The sequence below is a fragment of the Chlorocebus sabaeus genome, chromosome 4 (genome assembly GCF_047675955.1).
Source record: "Chlorocebus sabaeus isolate Y175 chromosome 4, mChlSab1.0.hap1, whole genome shotgun sequence".
Taxonomy (NCBI): Eukaryota; Metazoa; Chordata; class Mammalia; order Primates; family Cercopithecidae; genus Chlorocebus; species Chlorocebus sabaeus.
This window is the reverse complement of record NC_132907.1, coordinates 27,884,278-27,903,355: the sequence shown is the minus strand read 5'-3', so window position 1 is coordinate 27,903,355 and position 19,078 is coordinate 27,884,278. Positions and strand designations below refer to the sequence as shown.

At 39.5% G+C, this 19,078-nt stretch overlaps 1 long non-coding RNA gene across 1 annotated transcript; it reads left to right on the top strand.

Moving 5' to 3' along the window:
• Window positions 1-8,501: 8,501 nt before the first annotated feature.
• Window positions 8,502-10,730, top strand: LOC140711570 (uncharacterized). Its single transcript, XR_012092848.1, has 3 exons — window positions 8,502-8,716; window positions 9,842-10,083; window positions 10,620-10,730. It is a non-coding gene; the product is annotated as an uncharacterized lncRNA (long non-coding RNA).
• The last annotated feature ends 8,348 nt before the right edge of the window (window positions 10,731-19,078 follow it).

Below are 19,078 nucleotides of genomic sequence, written 5' to 3'. Positions count from 1 at the left end.
GGGAGATGATACACAAGACACAAATAAATAAATAAAATGTATAATACACATTTTAATGAAAATAAAACAATGAGATTTCCTCTAGATTGAATGGTCAGGGAGCACCTTGTTGAACAGGTAGCATGACGAATTTGATCAGAAGGAGCAGCTATCAGGGAGAAGAGCCTCCAGGTAGAGGGCATAGCTTGTATAAAAATACCCTAAGGAGGAAATGTGTACATGGGCAACTGAAAGAAGGAAAGGGTGGTGAAGCACGCTGAGCAAGGGGAGAGCAGGCAGGAAATGCGGCTGGAAAGGTATGTGGCGCTCACATCACGTGCAGCCTCACTGGCCAGAGAAAGATGTTTGGACTTTTAATTTGTTACAGGAAGCACCTGGAGAGTGCTAAACAGGGGATTGATATAACTTGTTCATTTCTGAAATCCAAAGAATCGGTGAAAGCAGGAAGTGTGGAATTGAGAGGACCAGTTAGGTAGTTATAATACTAACAAGACAGTCAAAAGTTGCTGGTGCCTCCACCAGGGTGGTGGCAGTGGAGATGGGGAAAAGTGGACTATTTAGAAAGGAATCCTGGAGACAGACTCATCAGGACTAGGTGGTGCCTCTATATGCTAAGTGTTGTTGCACAGGAAATGGGGGACTTTTCAAAGTAGTATCGCTGGGCATCAACCTTGTAAAAATGAAGACTAGTTGGATTCCAGTTGTTTAAGTCTAAGTTTCACAATAAGCAGTTGTAAAATATAACAGGGATGAGGTTCCATTCACATAACAGCAGACCTTGTAATACATATGAAGAAGTGAATGCATTATTGAGAGAAGTCAAAGAAAACTTAAATCTATAGACACACCTTGCTTTTCCTGGAAGGAACAATTTACTCAAATTATATGGCTATCAATTATTTCAAAATTATACCAATAGTGTAACAAAATTCTAACCATACAAACATTTTTTTGGAAACAGAATAATTTTTAAATGCATTTAAATGAATAAACAGTTGGTAATAATGAAGAGAAAACTGCCATCTGAGACATTAATATGGCTTATAAAGCTATAATAATGAATTTAGATAATAGTGGCATAGGAATCAGGACAAAAGTTTGTGAAATGGAGCACTAATTCAAGATATAAACGGAATTACATATAATGTTTTGGTATAAAATACAGATCTAATTTTAAATGAGTTATGGATTGACAGACTGTACAGTAAATATTGTTGTGACATTTGGCTTAGTAAATAAAGTACATCTTACATCAAAAAATGCTGCATAATTTAAACATTTCAATGTAAAAAATAGTTTGGAAGAACAAGAAGAAAATTTAGGTGAGTACTTTTATAACTTTGAAGTAGAGAGAAATTCTCTTTAAAGATATCAACAATTGAAACCAAAGAAGAAAGACAAAAATTTAAGTTCTCTGAAATTAAAATAATTAAAAATTAAAAACAAATGAAATAATTTGGAGAAATATATTGGACACATTATTTTGGCAAGCAATTACTATACAATGAGCCCTGAAAGAAAAATAAGCTATTGACATGAGTAGGGATTTCACAAAAGGTGTGATACTAATCCCAAAGAACATAGGAAAAATGTTTCACTCAGTGATAATTAAGGAAGTCAAATAAAGCATCGGTGAGATCTTATTATTACCCCATTCAAATTGGCAAAGATGATAAAATGCCTATGTCCAATGTTGATAATGATGTGCAGAAAAGGAGGGTTTAATACATTGCTGAGTGAGGGAGCATTCATATACTTTCCCCAGGCAATTTGGCAATATGTGAAAAATGTGCATTTTGTTTCTAGGAAGTTATCCTAAAGAGATAAAAGAGTGTGTAAGAATGTACCTATTAGAATATTTATCACAGTACTCTGTATAAGACCCATGATGTCCAATAATTGCTTACATACATTATGGTATAGGGATAACCATGGAAACCAGTATTAAATATAATGTGGTGGAAATGTATTTATTGATATAAAAAGACCTCCACAAAGTAGTTTGCATGAAAATACAAAGCTTATACAATGGTACATGAAGCATGATCTCCATCCTCCTTTTTCATTAAATTGTGAATATATGTAGAGTGTATGTTTGTAGAATAGGTTTTGTAAAGTTATCCCTGAACGAATATGGATATACAGTTGACCTTGAATAACACAGAGGGTAAAGGAGCCAAGCCCAACCACAGTTGAAAATCCTAGTATAACTTTTGATTCCATCCAAATTTACTAATAGTCTACTGTTGACTGGAAGCCTTACTGATAGCATAAACAATTGATTAACACATATTTTGTATGCTATATATATTATATACTATATTCTTATAATAAAGTAAGCTAAAGAAAAGAAAATGTTAAGAAAATCATAAGGAAGAGAAAATATATTTACCATTCACTAAGTGGAAGTGGGCCATCATAGAGGTCTTTATCCTCATCATCATCTTGTTGAATGGGCTCAGGAGGAGGAGGAAGGGAAGGGTTTGGGCGTGCTGTCTCTGGAGTGGCAGAGCTGAAAGAAAATCCACTTATAAGTGAGCCCATGCAGTTCAAACCATGTTGTTCAAGGGTCAGCTATAGTTGTTTCTGTTCTCCTTTTGAATGTGTCTAATAAAAAAAAAATTCTATTATCAACCTATTTGAAAGTGTGGGCTCTGGTTTCAGGTGGACCTGTGTATATCCTGACACCAGGAGAGTTAACTAACATAACCTCAGGCTTTCACCTATAAAACATATATGCAGTTGTACACCACATAATGACATTTTGATTAATGACAAAATGCTTATATATGGGTGTATCATATGCTTATACATAAGATTATAAAGGAGTTGAAAAATTTCTATCACAAATATTTACCATTGTGTTACTATTTCCTTACACTGTTCAGTACAGTAACATGCTGTGCAGGTTTTCAGTCTAGGAGCAATAGGCTGTACCATATAGCTTAGGTGTGTAGTAGGCTATACCGTCTAGGTTTGTGTAAGTATATTCCACAATGTTTGCACAACAACAAAATTGCCTAACAATGCATTTCTTAGAACATATCCCTGTCATGAACTGACTTGTGACTATATTTTTTATTTCTCACTTGTGTCAAAGAGTGTCACAACGCAGGTTGCCAACAGCCAGGGCAATGCAATGATCACTTTGGGAGGATGATAACAGTTTCAGTTGATCAGCTGTGAAACTAGTTGATTTTGGAGAAAAATAGGCTAGAAATAGCATCTGTAAACACTTTTAAGTAGTTTTAATGTTTTCCTAACTGATGGATAAGCAAGATATAGCATATTAAAGCAACAGTGAGAGAATTTAAAAGTTTGGTTTGCTTCAAAGGGTTTGTGATACAAACACAGTGCATGTGATTCCTTCTGAAATATGCCCGGAGAGGGGCAGGGACCAGTTTGTGGGTTATTTATCCCCAAAGGAGTCTTTGTTCAGACCCGTGGTCATGCCATTCATGTTTCAAGAAATAATATTTTCCAAAGTGGTGCCTCTTAAGATTTTGTTTAGTTATACTTCCAGTTCTCTGGGGCTGAAGGTAAGAAGGGAGGATTAATTATGCCTCAGATGAATGTTCTTTTGTCATTAAACTCTTGACTCCTTACTCTGCTTTTCTTCTCTTGCTCAATTTCTTGTTTCTTCACCTTATCTGTGAAACACGTTAATCTCCTATTCTCAGTTTTTCATCCAGGAATAGATAGACTTAACTGTTATAGAGGAATGCTTTATCCATACTTTTTTCATATTTTTCTTGTGCATAACTGCAGTCTTCCATCTGAAGGTTGTAGGGAACAGGGTGATCATGAGTTATAGAACCTCTTTGTCTAGTCAAGGAATGCCACCAGAAGTTTTAAAGGAGCTTCCCATCTAGTCCTTTAAGCTAAGAAAGTGGATGAGTCTGGGAATGGCCTGTAGATATTTTTTTTTTCCAACAGGCATTCATTTTAGTTGTAAGAGAAGAACTGGAGCCAATGAAATATATACAGGCTGACAAGTGACTTATTTGAGTTAATATGGAAAAAATACAAAATAATGGGAACTAGGTCAAAAATGGCAAAAGGGATTATAGCTTAAATGGAGACAGGCTTCCAGACAATGAAGGGAAGAGGGTCTGGTAGTAATAGTGTCTATAAACCCATACCCATCAGCTTCACATCTGGTGGTAAGTAGGAGGCCAAAGGAATACTGTGATGAATTGACAGATGACAAAAATGAAAATGAGAAAGAGTTGTTAGGCTCTGTGGAGCTGGATGGACGTACAGAGGATGAGGAGGGCTTGAGTTAGGAGAATGCAGGAGAGCTTCTTTTCCAGTCTCTTCATGGGTGACCAGGTGATTGACTCACAGGAGATGAGAGGAAGGCAGAATGGTAGATGGAAGGAATGGTGAGAAGATGGGCATGGGATTTCCTGTTGCAGTGACCTGCTGGGACTTCAGGTGTCACCACCTGTGACTTCTTCAGATACTCCAGTTTTTCCCCCTGTGAGCCTTGTGGCTTTTCTGTCACTGTTAATTTGCAGCAGTCTCCCTGAAACCAGACTCCAGGAAGAAGTCAACTACTAAGTAAGGTCCTTCTTAGCTAGGACCCCTGCATCTTCCCTAACATCCTGTTACTCAGTCTTTTTCCCTCCAACCTCCTGCCTCCCAGGGAGGCCATGCATGCTCAGACATGACAGCCTTTTGGACTTTAGCACTGATTCTCCAAGCTTTGCCAGTCTCTTCCATTACTGAACCAGGACACATATGAGCTGGGTTTAAGAGAGCAGCTGGATGCCTTTCAAGACTCATCTGAACTTCAGCTGCAGTGTATTTTTTGTGTGTTTGTCTACATTAGGGATGTCTGTTCATGCTGGGAAGCTGAGCAGGAATCCTTTCTTTTCTACTTGCTCTGCAGAACGCCATGTGAAGGAGGTGTCCAGTCAATACTCCAAGGTAGTTAGGATTCCTACAGAAACAAGGGAATGGACTGTACAAAAATAACCAATGGCTCAGATAGACATGCTGAGCTCTGGAATATGAATTCAAATGTGGCTCTTTGGCATTTGAAACAAATATGATGTCCTAGGAGGATGGGGAAAACAGTCTGTAGAGTGCTTTCATCAAGTCAGTCCCCAGCAGGGTTGGGTTGATGCTCTGAGGCCTCTTAAGGTGTAAGAGAAATATCAAATAGGTAAGCTTAGCAAGGTCCATCCTAAGGGAGCGGCGTGAACTCTCATGGATCAACTGAAATGCTCATAGTTCCTTTACCAGTAATGACTTAGGCACTAGCCCCCAAATATGAGGATAATCAGATGGCTCACATGGACTGTGTCTCCTGATAAGCCTTCATGACAGTTTGATGCCTGGTTGTATGACAATGGATGTTGTGATTCTGAGATTTCTTTCATTTTTGTCTTTCAGAGTGCTTCCTAGTTACCAAGATATGCAGTCTCAGCCAATCCTTTAAAAACTAAAGTTAATTTATTCAATTGGAAATAAGCACCGTCTAGGGCATTGGGAGATACAGCCAGGAAGAAAAGCCCCATAGATGATTACTTTCAAGGCTCAGATGTTCTTGTAGGTGGTGAGGGGAAATGCATAATTAATAAGTTATTGCCTAGATAGTATAATAAATGGTGATAAATACTAGGAAAAGGAAAGGCAAGAAGGGCTTAGAAAGTGTAGGGAGAGTTGACTTTGTCTTAAAATATTCAGGTGTTTAGCAGTACAAAGATACAATTTTTGATGTCTGGGTGATTATTTTCAAGTTATATTCAGTTTGGGTGAATAATATGAGATTTCTATAACATAATTTTCAGAGAACTTTCATGTTTATCATTTCCACAAACTTTGCCTTCACCAATCTCATGTAGATAACTATCTTGCTCCATTCAGGCTCAGATTTGAACTATATTAAAGGTAGTCTTTACAATGTATTTAGGTGATTACTGAAAAAATGCTGTGTTCCACCTTATGACTGTCTCATAGTGAACTGCATCAAGCATTCCTTCAGGAAGCCTAAGAATGAGACATCTCCCCAGTGGCCTGGTGGACTGCTAAGAAGCTCTGGTTTAGGGGGTTGTTGTTGAACACATCTGCTGCATGCCAGTGTTCTATTACATGGCCTGGGATATTTGTGAGGATAATCTTCCTCCTTCATGGATTTGGATCATGTAAGTGACAGAGAGACCCTGCAGACCATCACAGTCACATATGTGTGGACATTTCACAGTGATTGTCATGCCCAGCCTCTGATATTCCAGCTCAGCTGTGCATTTCTCCTTGGTTGTCCTACTTTTCATATCAAATTCAGCTTGTCTAAATGAAGCTCATTCTCCTCTGCTGGACCCTTCCCATCTGGCTTTTCCTTCTGAATCTTAAATCTTGGAGGATTCTTTATACCCCTACCACACCTCCCCACCAACCCAATTAGAAATCTGCTCATTTTCCTGTCCTTTCTTCTAATTGCCTGTGGGCCAGTTCAGGACTTCCAAACTCTGAACACACATGTGGCAAATGGTGATAGTCTTCCCCTCTCTGGTCACCTCAATGTCAGTTTCGATCTTCTCTTCCTTCTCTTTGAACTCCCATCCTTTGTGGGCATAAACCTCATGCCCTAATTAGACCAATCTGAAAATGCCTGGTAGGTTTCCATTTACTGTTCACTTTGCTTATCACCCCTCCCACTGGTCCCCAGTTTGGAGAACAAGTTTCCCTTCTCTCTGTCCTCTCTAAATTTGACTCATCTTTCAAGATCTTGCTCAAATGCAGCCTTCTCAAAGATAGGGTTGCTAGATAAAGTACAGAACACTCAGTGACATGTGAATTTCAGATAAACAAATACCTTTTTTTTTTTTTTTTTTTACGATAAGTATTTCTTAAACATTGCATGGGGCATGTACTAAGAAAGTATTTGTTGCTTATCTAAAATTGAAATTTAACTAGGCATCTTATATTCTAATTTGCTATATCTGGCAACTCTTCTCCATAAAGTTCTCTTTGACTACCCTGTCCTTCACAGAGCTTGGTTTTGGTCTCGGTGCAGGGCCTGCAGCACTTACAACCTTGAATCTTTTTACAAGAGAGTGTAACTACAACATTAAAAATGAGCACTGGAGCCAGGTGCAGTGGCTTATGCCTATAATCCCAGCACTTTGGGAGGCTGAGGTGGAAGGATCTCTTGACTCTAGGAGTTTGAGACCAGCTTGGGCAACATAGGGAGAACCTGTCTCTACAAAAAATAAAAAATCAGCCAAGCATGGTATGCATGCCTGTGGTTTCAACTACTTGGGAGGTTGAGATGGGAAGATCATTTGAGCCCAGGAGGTCGAGGTTGCAGTGTGACATGATCATGCCACTGCACTCCAGCCTGGACAACAGAGTGAGATCCTGTCTCAAAATAAATAAACAAACAAATAAACAAACAAATAAATAAAAAGCACTGTTTTTATTCTTTAATTCAGATGTTACTGAAAATCTATGTGCCAGGAAGGGCGTAAGGCAGTGTGGACACAAGGATAAAACATGGTCTCTGTTCTCAAGAATCACCGAGTGCAGGAGGTCCCACCAGCACACAATTATGTGGTAGCATATTGGTAGCCACTGGTGTTCACTATGCTTGCATGAACTTGAACTTGAAGGATGACTAGATGTGGGGGAGCCAGGAAGAAGGTCATTTGGGGCAGAGAGAGAAAGATGTGCAAAGGCCCGGATGAGGGAGAAATTATGGAATGACCAGGAATTTGAAAGAAGTTCATTGTCACTTGAGGGGGAGTATGAGTCTTATAAGATAAAGCAGTGGTATGTCTGCAGGTATGCTTGTTAAACATTTACCAGCATATTCCTGAAGATGAGGTTTGGAAGGTGGACAAAAGCCAGATCATGAAGATTTTGCATGTCATGCTCAGGAGGCTGAGTTTTATCCTGAAAGCCATGGAGAGCTATTGGACCATTTAGGGTAGAGGCATGCTCAGATTTAGGTTTTAGAAAGATAACTCAGAGAATGGACAAGATTGGCATCAGGGAGACAAACTGATAGGCAGCTGTGGTGGTCATGCTAGAGCTATGGAGGGTGGTGGTATTGGGGTGAGGCAAAACATTCAAGAGATGCTAAGGGTGTATCATCAACAGGGCCCGGTGGCCAAGTTGGATTTGTATGGTGATAGAGGGGGAGACCTGGTCATTTCTAGCTTGGACAACTGTGGGGATAGCAGACACATACCTCGAGTTAGAGGATATGGAAAGATAAGCAGGCTTTGGGGGTGAGGATTATGAGGAGCTCTGTCTAAACTTGTTTTGTCTCATATTTGGCATTTACTATGTTTTTTGTTGTATTTTGTTACTCATCTTTTTAGGTGGACTCTTATCCTTCTGAGGTCCTGGATCAGATTAACCAACGTAGGTATGCCCCGCACCTTTCACTCATTACCACCCCTCAAAAGGTCACTTTGCCAAACATGAGTACATGAGCCCCCATGCTAAGCCTGTGAGCAGCTGCAAGCCATATCATCTGCACAATTGAGCACGGCAGGAACTTTGAACCAGGACCCAATTTCACCCCAAGGATGTGCTTCTCCTCTGAGGGGAGCAAAGCCCCTGGCTTGACCTGGCTCCCTTCTGGGAGGGAGGACCATGTCTCAATTTGACAGCAGGAGGCTGTAGGTCAGTGGGGTGATGACCTGGCCCTGGGAGACCTGCTCTTTCTCTCAGCAGAACCCCATAAATCCTTCAAAAGGAAGTAAGTAATTCCCTCGGGATCAAGAGAGCCCTCCACATTCTTGAAATAAATGAAGGCAAAATGTACAGGGATTTCTGAGAAAAGTAAATGTGGTGTGAGCATGATCCCTGGGTGTTACTATGCACAGAAAAGGCTTTTTTTTTTTTTTTTTTTTTCTCTCCCTCCCCTGAATGGTGTTCTTTGCTCTCAAGTTAACTCATGCACTGGATTTGGTCCAAGTACATTTTGTTTCTTGATTTCCAGCCAGGCTTCTCTCAGTTGTGATACATTCTCTTCTTTGCTTCCCTCCTTCCCCAGTCCTGTTCTCTCTTTTTATAATGCTTTCAACTTTTCCATGTGACTGAACCAACACAGAGGAAAACCCACCGGCTTAGGTAGGGCTTCCACTAGAGTGGGGCCAAAGGGACTTCTTTGTGAACGGCCAGCCCCTCACTCAGCCCCGGCCTGCACGGTGAGGTTTGTCTGAGGCAGCTGAAGCAGAAAGCATTTGAACTCTGCCCTCTACCAAACGATTTCCAGATGTGTAAACCCAGCCTCCCGCTGCACTCTGACTGTAGCCCTGCCAACGTACATCTGCAGATTCCTAGTGCACAGGAAACTTGAAAGAGTATCTTTTACAACATCTGCTGTCTTTTCCCAGCTCTCCCTCTCTGCCTTCTCGGACTTTGCCCCATATTTTATATCCTCTCTTCAACAAATTCATTAGAGAACTGCTGCACAGCCCTTCTTGGCTCACAGATGCCAGCTGTCTGTTTCACCCCAGAGCCTGTTCTTGGCTTTCTGAAGCACCACTAGAATCATTGACCGAAGCATCACTAGAATCATTAAAGAAGCTTATTGGGCTCATGGAGGGGAAAAAAGGACCAAGTTTTCTCCATTGGATTGGTGCCAGTCCACAAGCTGCAAAGGGAGATTTAGCCATAAGGAGGTCAGAGCAGAGCCCTAAAGATGGAAACACGAGTTCACATGGAGAGTTTGCCTGCTATACTTGAGAGAAGGTGAGGTCTACTTAGAAGGGAAACCTTTTTCCATGGACATTCAGTTTCTTGGAACAAACAAGGCAGGCTTCTGTGAAATGGGAAGTATTGATGTACAGAATGAGTTCCTTGCCTTCCCCTTCCCTAGGGCCTGCTACACATCAAGCTAAGAGGCCAGAAGGGGATCTTTTTATAATGTAACTCAAAGGAGGGAAGAAAAGAGCCAGAGACCCTTTTAGCAAATGGAGCAGATGATTTTTACTGAGGTGTGCACTCTTACTAGGGAAATGGCTTGATTGCTGTGTAAATAGATACTTGACCTTCATCCTGCCCTTCATTCATATGGACCCTAAATGCTCTCCAGCTCCATCCTAGGGACATGGAATGGAGGCAAGTGTCAAAATCTTGGTAAGGAAAAGAGGGTGCACTATAGAAGGGAGCAGAGAATTGAATGGGCCTATGAGCTCAGGAGCCTCAGGGAGGAATAGTTACAAGTGAGAGGTCCCCACCTACATGGCACCTATGCCCTAAGCATGCAGGCTACCTGGGAGGCAGTGAGCTAGCTGGGTTAGGGAAAACTGTTACTGATTGCCACCCATGGTGGGTCTAATGTGGCTTAAGAGGTGACTTTCTGGTTCCTGGCAAGACTATCTCACCCTCTTATCTGCAGGACATAATAGTAAGTGGGTGACATTTATATTTTCTGCTTCAATAGTCCCAAACACTTTAGACAGACTGAGGCTCTCAGATGAAGCTCTATGACTTGGCTGACTTGGTGCACAGTAGCCTCCCTATTTACAAAACAAAAACAAAATCCACCAAAACACATTGGCCTTGTACTTCAAGCAGGAAATACAAGAAAAACAAGGGGAAGAGATAGAGCAGGTTTTGGAATTCCTTTCCTTCACCCATATCTTTCCTTACAGGTTTTCCAAAGACATTGGAACACCCCTGTAGCCATAGTAACTCTTTTTTAAAGAGGAGAGGAATCTGTAGATTCTTTCATATGAGGGTGGGTGAGTAAAAGTTAAGCAAACCATTTCCTTGTGCATGATTATTTAACTTATGGTTAACATATGGTTAACTGTGGAGCTCTGATACTCTGGCAACCTCCTGAAGGTAGAATGCAAACTCCATTTCTAGGCAGCATTGCTGATGATAAAAATGACCCCTGATTGGTAGATTGCAACTGGCCTGGGAGGAGCCATAAATAAATCATAATATCTGCCAGGGATGCGATGCTTTGTGCTTCCCTTAATGTGGTTAGGTTTTTAAGGTGCATCTTGGGGCAATTAAATCAATGTCTAGGGAGTTGTCACAGGAGCTATTGGCTCCTTTGAAGAGTGAGCTTTTTAATCAGGTTAGCCTTCACATCTGCCCAATGTGGAATTCATCCCTCATACCTGAACTGCCTCTGGGTAGAAGAAAATGCTGGATGGCTGTGAGTTCAGAGGATTTGAAATGGAGCACAAAGTGTATTTGATACACCTAAGCCCAGGGTCAGACAGATTCTAAGCTAGTCCTGGGTGATGATCTCTACCTCCTAGTATGTATAATCCTTCCCCTTGAGTAACTTGCTTCTAACAAATAGAATATGCAATATTGAAGGTGTTACGTCTGTTACTAGGTTACAAAAAATTGTGATTTCTGTCTTGTTAGCAAATTCTTTCTCTTATTGACTTTGATGAAGTAAGTTGCTATGTTAGACAGGTCTACATGGCAAAGAACTGAGGACACCATATCGTTCACAGTTAGCAAGCAACCAGAGTTTGCATTCCAGAGCCTTTGAGGAACAAAATCCTGCCAACAACCACATAAGTGAGTTTGGAAGCAAATCTTCCTTTAGTCATACCTTCAGATGAGATCTCAGCCCTATCTGACACCTTGGTCATAGTCTTGTGAGAGTCTTAAAGGAGAAGTCTAGCTAAGCTCTCCCTGCATTCTTGACTCTCAGGAACTGTGAGATAAATATATATATATATTATTTTAAGGTGATAAATTTTAGGGTAGTTTGCTAGTAGGATGACCAACAGTATTGGTTTGCCTAAGACTAACTCAAGACTGTTCCAGTTCTAGCACTGATAATCCTGAGTTCCAGTAAATCCCTCAGCCTTGGACAAACTGGAACAGTTGTTACTCTATTTGTGATAGACAATTAGTACATGTATGCATATGTTATTTCTCACTTAAGCAAGTGTATCTTCAAGATAGACTCCTAGAAATGGGTTTTTGGGGTCTAAACAGTAAAATCACCTGGAATTTTATGTTTCTAAATTCCCCTTCATAAGGTTTGTACCATTTTGTACTCCCATCTGCAAGGTGAAAATGCTTGCTTCTCCATGGTCTCCTGTTTTCATTACCGGTCTATTTGATAATTAAAGCAATTTAATCTTTTATTATCGAAGTATAAGCTGATTCATAGTCTCTTAGAATAAAGAAATACATTCAAACATTAATTAACACTTGTAGAATTGAACTGTATGATTTATACTTTATTTCGATGAACTCATTTCACTGAATATACTGAGAGAAACACACAAATTTAACTAAATGTAGTCAGACTGTCACTGTGTATGTGTGCATGTGCATGTCTCCTCCACCTTCTTCCGCCATAACTTGGTCTCATATAACTGATTGGTCTTTCCATTTCATAATCATTCTGTTGCTCTATCGTGAGTATAATTAGCCCAAATGGCATGTTTACCTTTAGTAGTGGACTGGGCACCAAAAGAACATGTGATGTAGTGGAAGAAAAGGTAGTGATTTGAGTGGACCCCTCTGTGATTGCTAGCAGAGTTGCCATGTTCAAATGTCTATATTGTCAGGCAGATAACTCAAGGAAATGAGCATGGCTGGGCTGGGAAGCCCGTGAGCTGTATAAGCATACGCCCTGTCTAAGCAATCAGTTCCAGCCATCCTGTGGCCAGGGAGGGGTGCAGCTGAGTTTGCTATTGCAGTTTTTCAAGGTAAACTGGAATTAGAGTTTTAGGAAAAAGAAGAACACACGATTTAGCAAGAACCATATTTATAGGCCGGCACTGACCTGCAGGCTGCCAGTCTGGAGATGTGGAAATGTGGAAAAGTGAAAAATAAATCAGCATTTACTGAGCACCTGTGGGCCACTGTTTCTCACCTAATGCTGGGACACATGCATTATTAACCAATTTTCTGATCAGGACACTGAAGCTCATGGAAGTTAAATAACTAGTCTAAGATGATCTAGCAAAACAGTGGCAGATCCGTGGCCAAGTCTTTAGTTCCCTAAATCTATTCTTTTCACTCTCCCAAGTCATGGTTGGCACCCTCTCTGGTGTACATGATCTCTCAGTTTTCTTTAGAAAGCATGTTCCAGAGCTGAAATAAAAAAAGCAATATCCCCCTTCCTCTTAACTCTGTTACCCAGTGGCATAAACCACACAGATACCCTTGCGTTTGCAATTGTTTGGGAAGTGTTCTCGGGTGGTTCCCGGGGCAAGACTCCATGGAGACACTCCATGGAGTGTCATCTTCGGTGTGTGTGTACAGTGGCTTCCTTTCAGCTGGAAGGGCAAGGAACAAAAACCTTTCAGTTTTTATTTCCCCTGTACTGGTTTGAACCCCCTTCTAAGAAGCATTATGGGGATGAAGGAAACGCAAACGCAGGTAAAATTAGATTCTAAGCCCAGCGTAGATGACTGGTTCTGCCTTAGGTCCTGTGCCTGGCAGGGCTTGCGATCTTGTTTATTAGCCTCCTGTTTATAGTCCCTGCATTCCCCACATTGCTTCCCCAGTCAGTTTGGGAGGTGGTGTGAGTGGAGGATTTGTGAAATGGTGTAAATGGGGCTCTTGTAAACAGAAATGATGCTGAGAAGGTTCAGACACAGTGGCAATCAGTTATGCTAGCTGCTGGTCCTCTGCATTTTATAACCTAAAGAGGCTCTTTTATTATTATTTTTATCATTTCTTTTAGTTATTTTTTCATAAATCTGCTTTTGACCTCTTCAATCAGCAATCCTCCCTATTCTTTCCACTCATCTGGGGCCTCATTATTTTTTTTAAGGTTTTGGAACTTGTACCTTTATCCCTGTTTTGTAGATTTAATTATATTTGCAATGATTTGGAGAAAATTGTCTGCAATCTTTATAGTCCAAATAGGTCAGCCTCTATAAAATGCATAGTTTTGTAGTTTACTAGGATATGTTTTGATGTTCTTTGAGTACATTGAGTATTCATATAAGAGGATGGGTGAAGTTAGTAATTTGGCTGCTAAAGTAACTTTTTCCTGGTTTGCAGCAAGTAACAGAGCTGGGTACTCTTTTCATGCAGTTCTGGAGACACGGAGAAGTGTGACTTGTAACTTGTATGATTGTCTTCATTTTCCATTTAACTGAAAAAGAAAAATGAGATCAGCAAAGTAAAATAATAGAAATATCCTATGACATCAGCAAATGTGTTTTCTGAAAGCTAAACCAGGCGAAAAATCATGCTATCAACAACTTTTCATTTTTAACGTTCTCCCTCTAGTTTTCAGTATAATTTGATAAAGTTAATTAGATCCTAGAATAAGTTAGGAATTGCTTTGAATTGCTACTGAGACATTAACAAAATAAGGCCTCGTGTGTTGCCTCTCATGTGAAACAGAAGCACGGAGTCCAGGACTGTGAAAGCAGCTCTGCAGTCATTGGGAGCCCAGGCTCCTTCTGGGTGTTTTGCTCCTCTGTCCTCAGTGCTTGTTTGCTATGTTTGAGGTTACCTCACTGCCTAGAGATGGCTGCTGCTGGAGCTCATTCCATGACTTCTGCCTTGCAGACATCAGGAAAAAGGAAGGGAGATGGAGATAGGCACTGGTGACCCACTGGAATCAACTTCTTTTGAAACATTCAAAATGTTTCCCTGAAGCATTCATTGATAAATTCTGCTTCATTTGCCAGCAACCTGCATCTATAAGAGGGGTTTGGAAATGTCGTTTTCAGCTGGGCACACTGCAAGGCCGAATCATGCAGGTGGCGGTTACTAAGAAGAAGGTGGAACAACTGGTGGGTGGGGAAGTAGCAGCTTCTGCTGCAATCCCTGTGCCTGACTCCTGGCTTTCCTGCCCATTCAGGGATAGGCCTGGCACTCTGGGGGTGATGGTGATGCTACGGAGAACAATACAAGCAACAGGCTACCATGATCAGTACAGTATGAGATGAACTCACACAAGGCCTGCTTCTGTGGCCAAATTAGCCATGTATATCCATATCCTTGTATTACCAAGCTGTTACCATGTGGTGTATTAGTTTCCTATGGCTTATGGCTGCTATCACAAATTAGCACAAATTTGGTGGCTAAAAGCAACAGAAATTTTTTCTTTTGCAATTCTGAAGGCTAGAAGTCCAAAGGCAGTTTCACTGAGCTGAAATCAAGGCATGTACAAGGCTGTGCTCCCTCTGGGGAATAATATAGAGGAGAACTATTTCTTGCCTCTTTCAGCTTCTTGCACCTGCCAGCAGTATTGGGCTTGTGGCTACATCACTCCAACCTCTTTCTCTGTCTTCACATTCTTCTCTGTGTCTCAGAACTCCTTTCCATATAAAGATACATGTGATTATGTACAGGACAGACCCAGATAATTCAGGAGAAGAATGCCTCTCAAGACTACTAACTTAATCACACCTTTTGCCATAAGGTGATATTCACAGGTTCTGAGGATTAGGATTTGAGCATGTCCTTTTGGGGCCACCATTGAGCCCACTACATATGAGGAATAGTTTGTACACTAAAATGTCTTGTCTGGCATCTATGTAAAATTTTTTTTCTCACTGATAACCCTAAGGCTAGTTGGTTTTCTTCCAAGTATATGAAAATATGTTATACATATATGATCAAAATCATACAAAGAACCATATATTTATCTTCTTGTATATGTTATAGACATCAGGTAGTGTTAAATTGACTTGTCAGTTAGTATGACCTTGGATTTTTGGTTCTGATTGTTTTGTTATTTTGTGTATTTTTTATTAGTTTTTTTTTTTTCCATAAGGTTTATCAAAGTATAGTTTACACACAATAAAATCACTCATTTTAGGCATACAGTTTTATGAGTTTTGAGAAATGTATACAGTTAAATAGTCCCACCAAAACCAAGCTATAGAGTATTTCCATCATCCCAAAAAGTTTCCCCATGCTCCTTTATAATTCATCCCTACCCTCCCTGGAAACCATTGGTCTGATTTTACTTCCTACAGCTTTTGCCTTTTCAGTAATGTCATAAAAATGGAATAATAGAGTACATGGCCTTTTGTATCTCATTTCTTTCACTGAAAATGATACTTTTGAAATCCATCCAGGTTGTTGCATGTATCAGTAGTTTGTTTGTCCCTTTTCACTGCTGAGTAGTATTCCAATGTATATATGTACCACAATTTATCTATTTCCTAGTTGATATTCACAAGTGTTGTTTCCAGTTTTTGACAATTATGAATAAGGATGCTATAAACATTTTTATATAGTTTTCTGCATGAAAATATATTTTCATTTCTTTGTGATAAATGCCTAGGAGTGGGATATTGCTAGGTTGTATGGAAAATGTATGTTTGACTTTCTAAGAAACTGCGTAAGAGTTTTCCAAAATGGCTGTACCTTTTTGTGTGTCACTGGTAAAATATGAGAGTTCTAGGGCTTTGCATTCCTGCCAGCCTGTGGTAATGACAGCTTTTCATTGTTTGCTTAAATTCTAAGAAGTGTGTCGTGTTGTCTTGCTATGATTTTAATGTACATGTCCCTAATGACTAACAATTTTGTGCATCTTTTTATTTGCTTATCTGCCCTCTATCTCTGTGATGAAGTGTCTCTTCAAATGTTTTTCTCATTTTTCAATAAGATGGTTTATTTTCTTTTTATTATGTTGTGAGAGATCTTTATGTATTCCGAATAGCAGTCCATTATCAGATACGTGTTTTGTAAGTATTCTTTTACAGTCTTCACTTGTTTCCATTTTCTCAACTATTTTTTATGCAGCAGAAAATTAATTTTGGTGAAGTTCAGTTTATCAGTTTTTTCTTTTATGATTCTTACTTTTCTGTCCTATCAGAGAAACCTTTGCCTAACCCGATTTTACAAAGATTTTCTCCAATGTTTTCTTCTAGAAATTTTGTAGACTTAAGATTTTATTCTGAGGTATATGACCTATTTAGAGTTAATTTTTGTATGTAGTATGAGGTATGAGTTGAGGTTTATTTTTTGCATATGGATGTTCAAATTTTCCAGCATCGCTTGTTGGAAAGACTATCCTTTCTCCTTACCTCTGCACCTTTGTCAAAAAAACAATTGACCATATATCTGTGGGTCTTCTGTTTCTTTGTGTGTGTTTATCCTTTTGCCAGTAACACACTGTCTTGATATTGTCTTGATAAGAAATCTTGAAGTTAGGTAGTGATAGTTTTCCATCTTTCGTTTTCAAAAGTGTTTTGGTATTTCCAAAACACTTTTTTTTTTTTATTTTACTTTTTTTGTTTTCTTTCTTTTCCATAAAACTTTTAGAATCAGCTTGTCAATTTCTTCAAATAAGCCTTCTGGGATTTTCATTGGGTTTGCAATGAAACTATAGATTAATTCAGAGAGAATTGACTTCTTAACTATATATGCATATATACACACATATATACACACACGCATGTGTGTATATATGCATATATGTGTGTATATATGCATATATAGTTAAGATGCCAATTGTGTGTATGTGTGTATGTGTGTGTGTGTGTGTGTGTATATATATATATATATGAGATAGGATCTCATTCTGTTGCCAAGATGGAGTGCTTGATGAGATCACGGTTTATTGCAGCCTAGACCTACTGGGCTCAAGTGATCCTCATACCTCAGCCTCCTGAGTAGCTGGGACCACAGGCGAGCACCACCCACCCAGCTAATTTTAAAATTTTATGTAGTGACAAGATCTCCCTATGTTGGCCAGGCTGGTCTTGAACTCCAGGGCTCAAGGAATCCTCCCACTTCGGCCTCCCAGAGTGGATTAACAGATGTAAGCCACTGTGCCTGGCCATCTTTACAATATTGAGTCTTCCAATTTCTGAACATGTTAGGCTCTCTATTTATTTAGGTCTTTCTGTAAATCTACTTAAAAACATTTCAATTTGTAATTGTTTATTTTTTGTATGTATAATTACAAATAAAAATATTGGCCACTATTCTAAGACCTTGGTAAAGTCACTTATTCTTGCAGGTTTTTGTGTGAATTTCTTAGGATTTTCTATGTAGGAATCACATTTTTCTGGATATAGAGGCATTTTTATTCCTTGTGCTGCGATCTGGATACCTTTTATTTCTTTTGGTGCCTTATTGCACTGGCCAGGACCTCTAGTAATATGTTAAATAGGAGTGGTGGGAGTGGATATTCTTGCTTGTTCCCAACTTTAGGGGAGAATATTCATTCTCATAACATGAAGTATGCTATTAGTTGTAGGCTTTCCATAGATATCCCTTATTAATATGAGGAAGTTCTTTTCTAAGTTTTCTGTAAGTATGTCTCATAAATGTGTGCTACAATTTATCAATTCTATTTCTGCATCTGTTGAGATGATGATATGGTTTTTCTTTTTTAGCCTGTGATATGGTGATTTTTGAATGTTGAGCCAGTTTTTCATTTCTTGGATAAATTCCACATGGTGATAACGTATTATTCTATTCATTTATTGCTAGTTCAGTTTGTTCATGTTTTGTTAAGGATTCATGTTTTGTTACTTTCCCGAGGGATATTGGTCTGTAGTTTTCTTGTAATATCTATGTGAGTTTTGGTATCAGAATACTGCTGTTTTCTCCTCTGCATATTGTTAATTCTACTTGTTTGGGAGGTTTCTCAAACTGGCTTTTGTATTCTGTTTTATTCTCCATCACTTTTAATCTTTAGGTCACCAGGACTCCTTCCCCAAGTTGATCTTTCTATATATGTTTTTTTTCTAATATGAATATTAAACGTATACCATAAATAAACATGTTGAAAATATGTTATCATTTACTCTCCTATTTGTAAACCCTAATATCCCTAAAAATATCAGTAGCAAAGGGAGGAATGATGTAGGGGAGGAAACACTGTTTGTGTAAGAGCATAGGGCTTCTGTCCTGGTTTTGCTTCTACCTTTCTATTTGCCCCACTGATTGTATGAGATCTGTGTTCTAGAAACTGTTTAAATATACTTTATGTACCTTGCTTCATATTGTTCCTTACAATATTCATATAAAGAATTTGTATTTTTCCACTTAACGGATGAGGAAACCAAGGGCTAGATGCGTTAGCTTGTCCAAAATTATCCTCTCAGTAGGGATTTGAAGCAAGTCTGCTCCATCCCTCCCAGCTTTGGCATTTGAAGACAGAGGGGGCCGCCCTCACTGGTGTCCACTGACTTGTGAC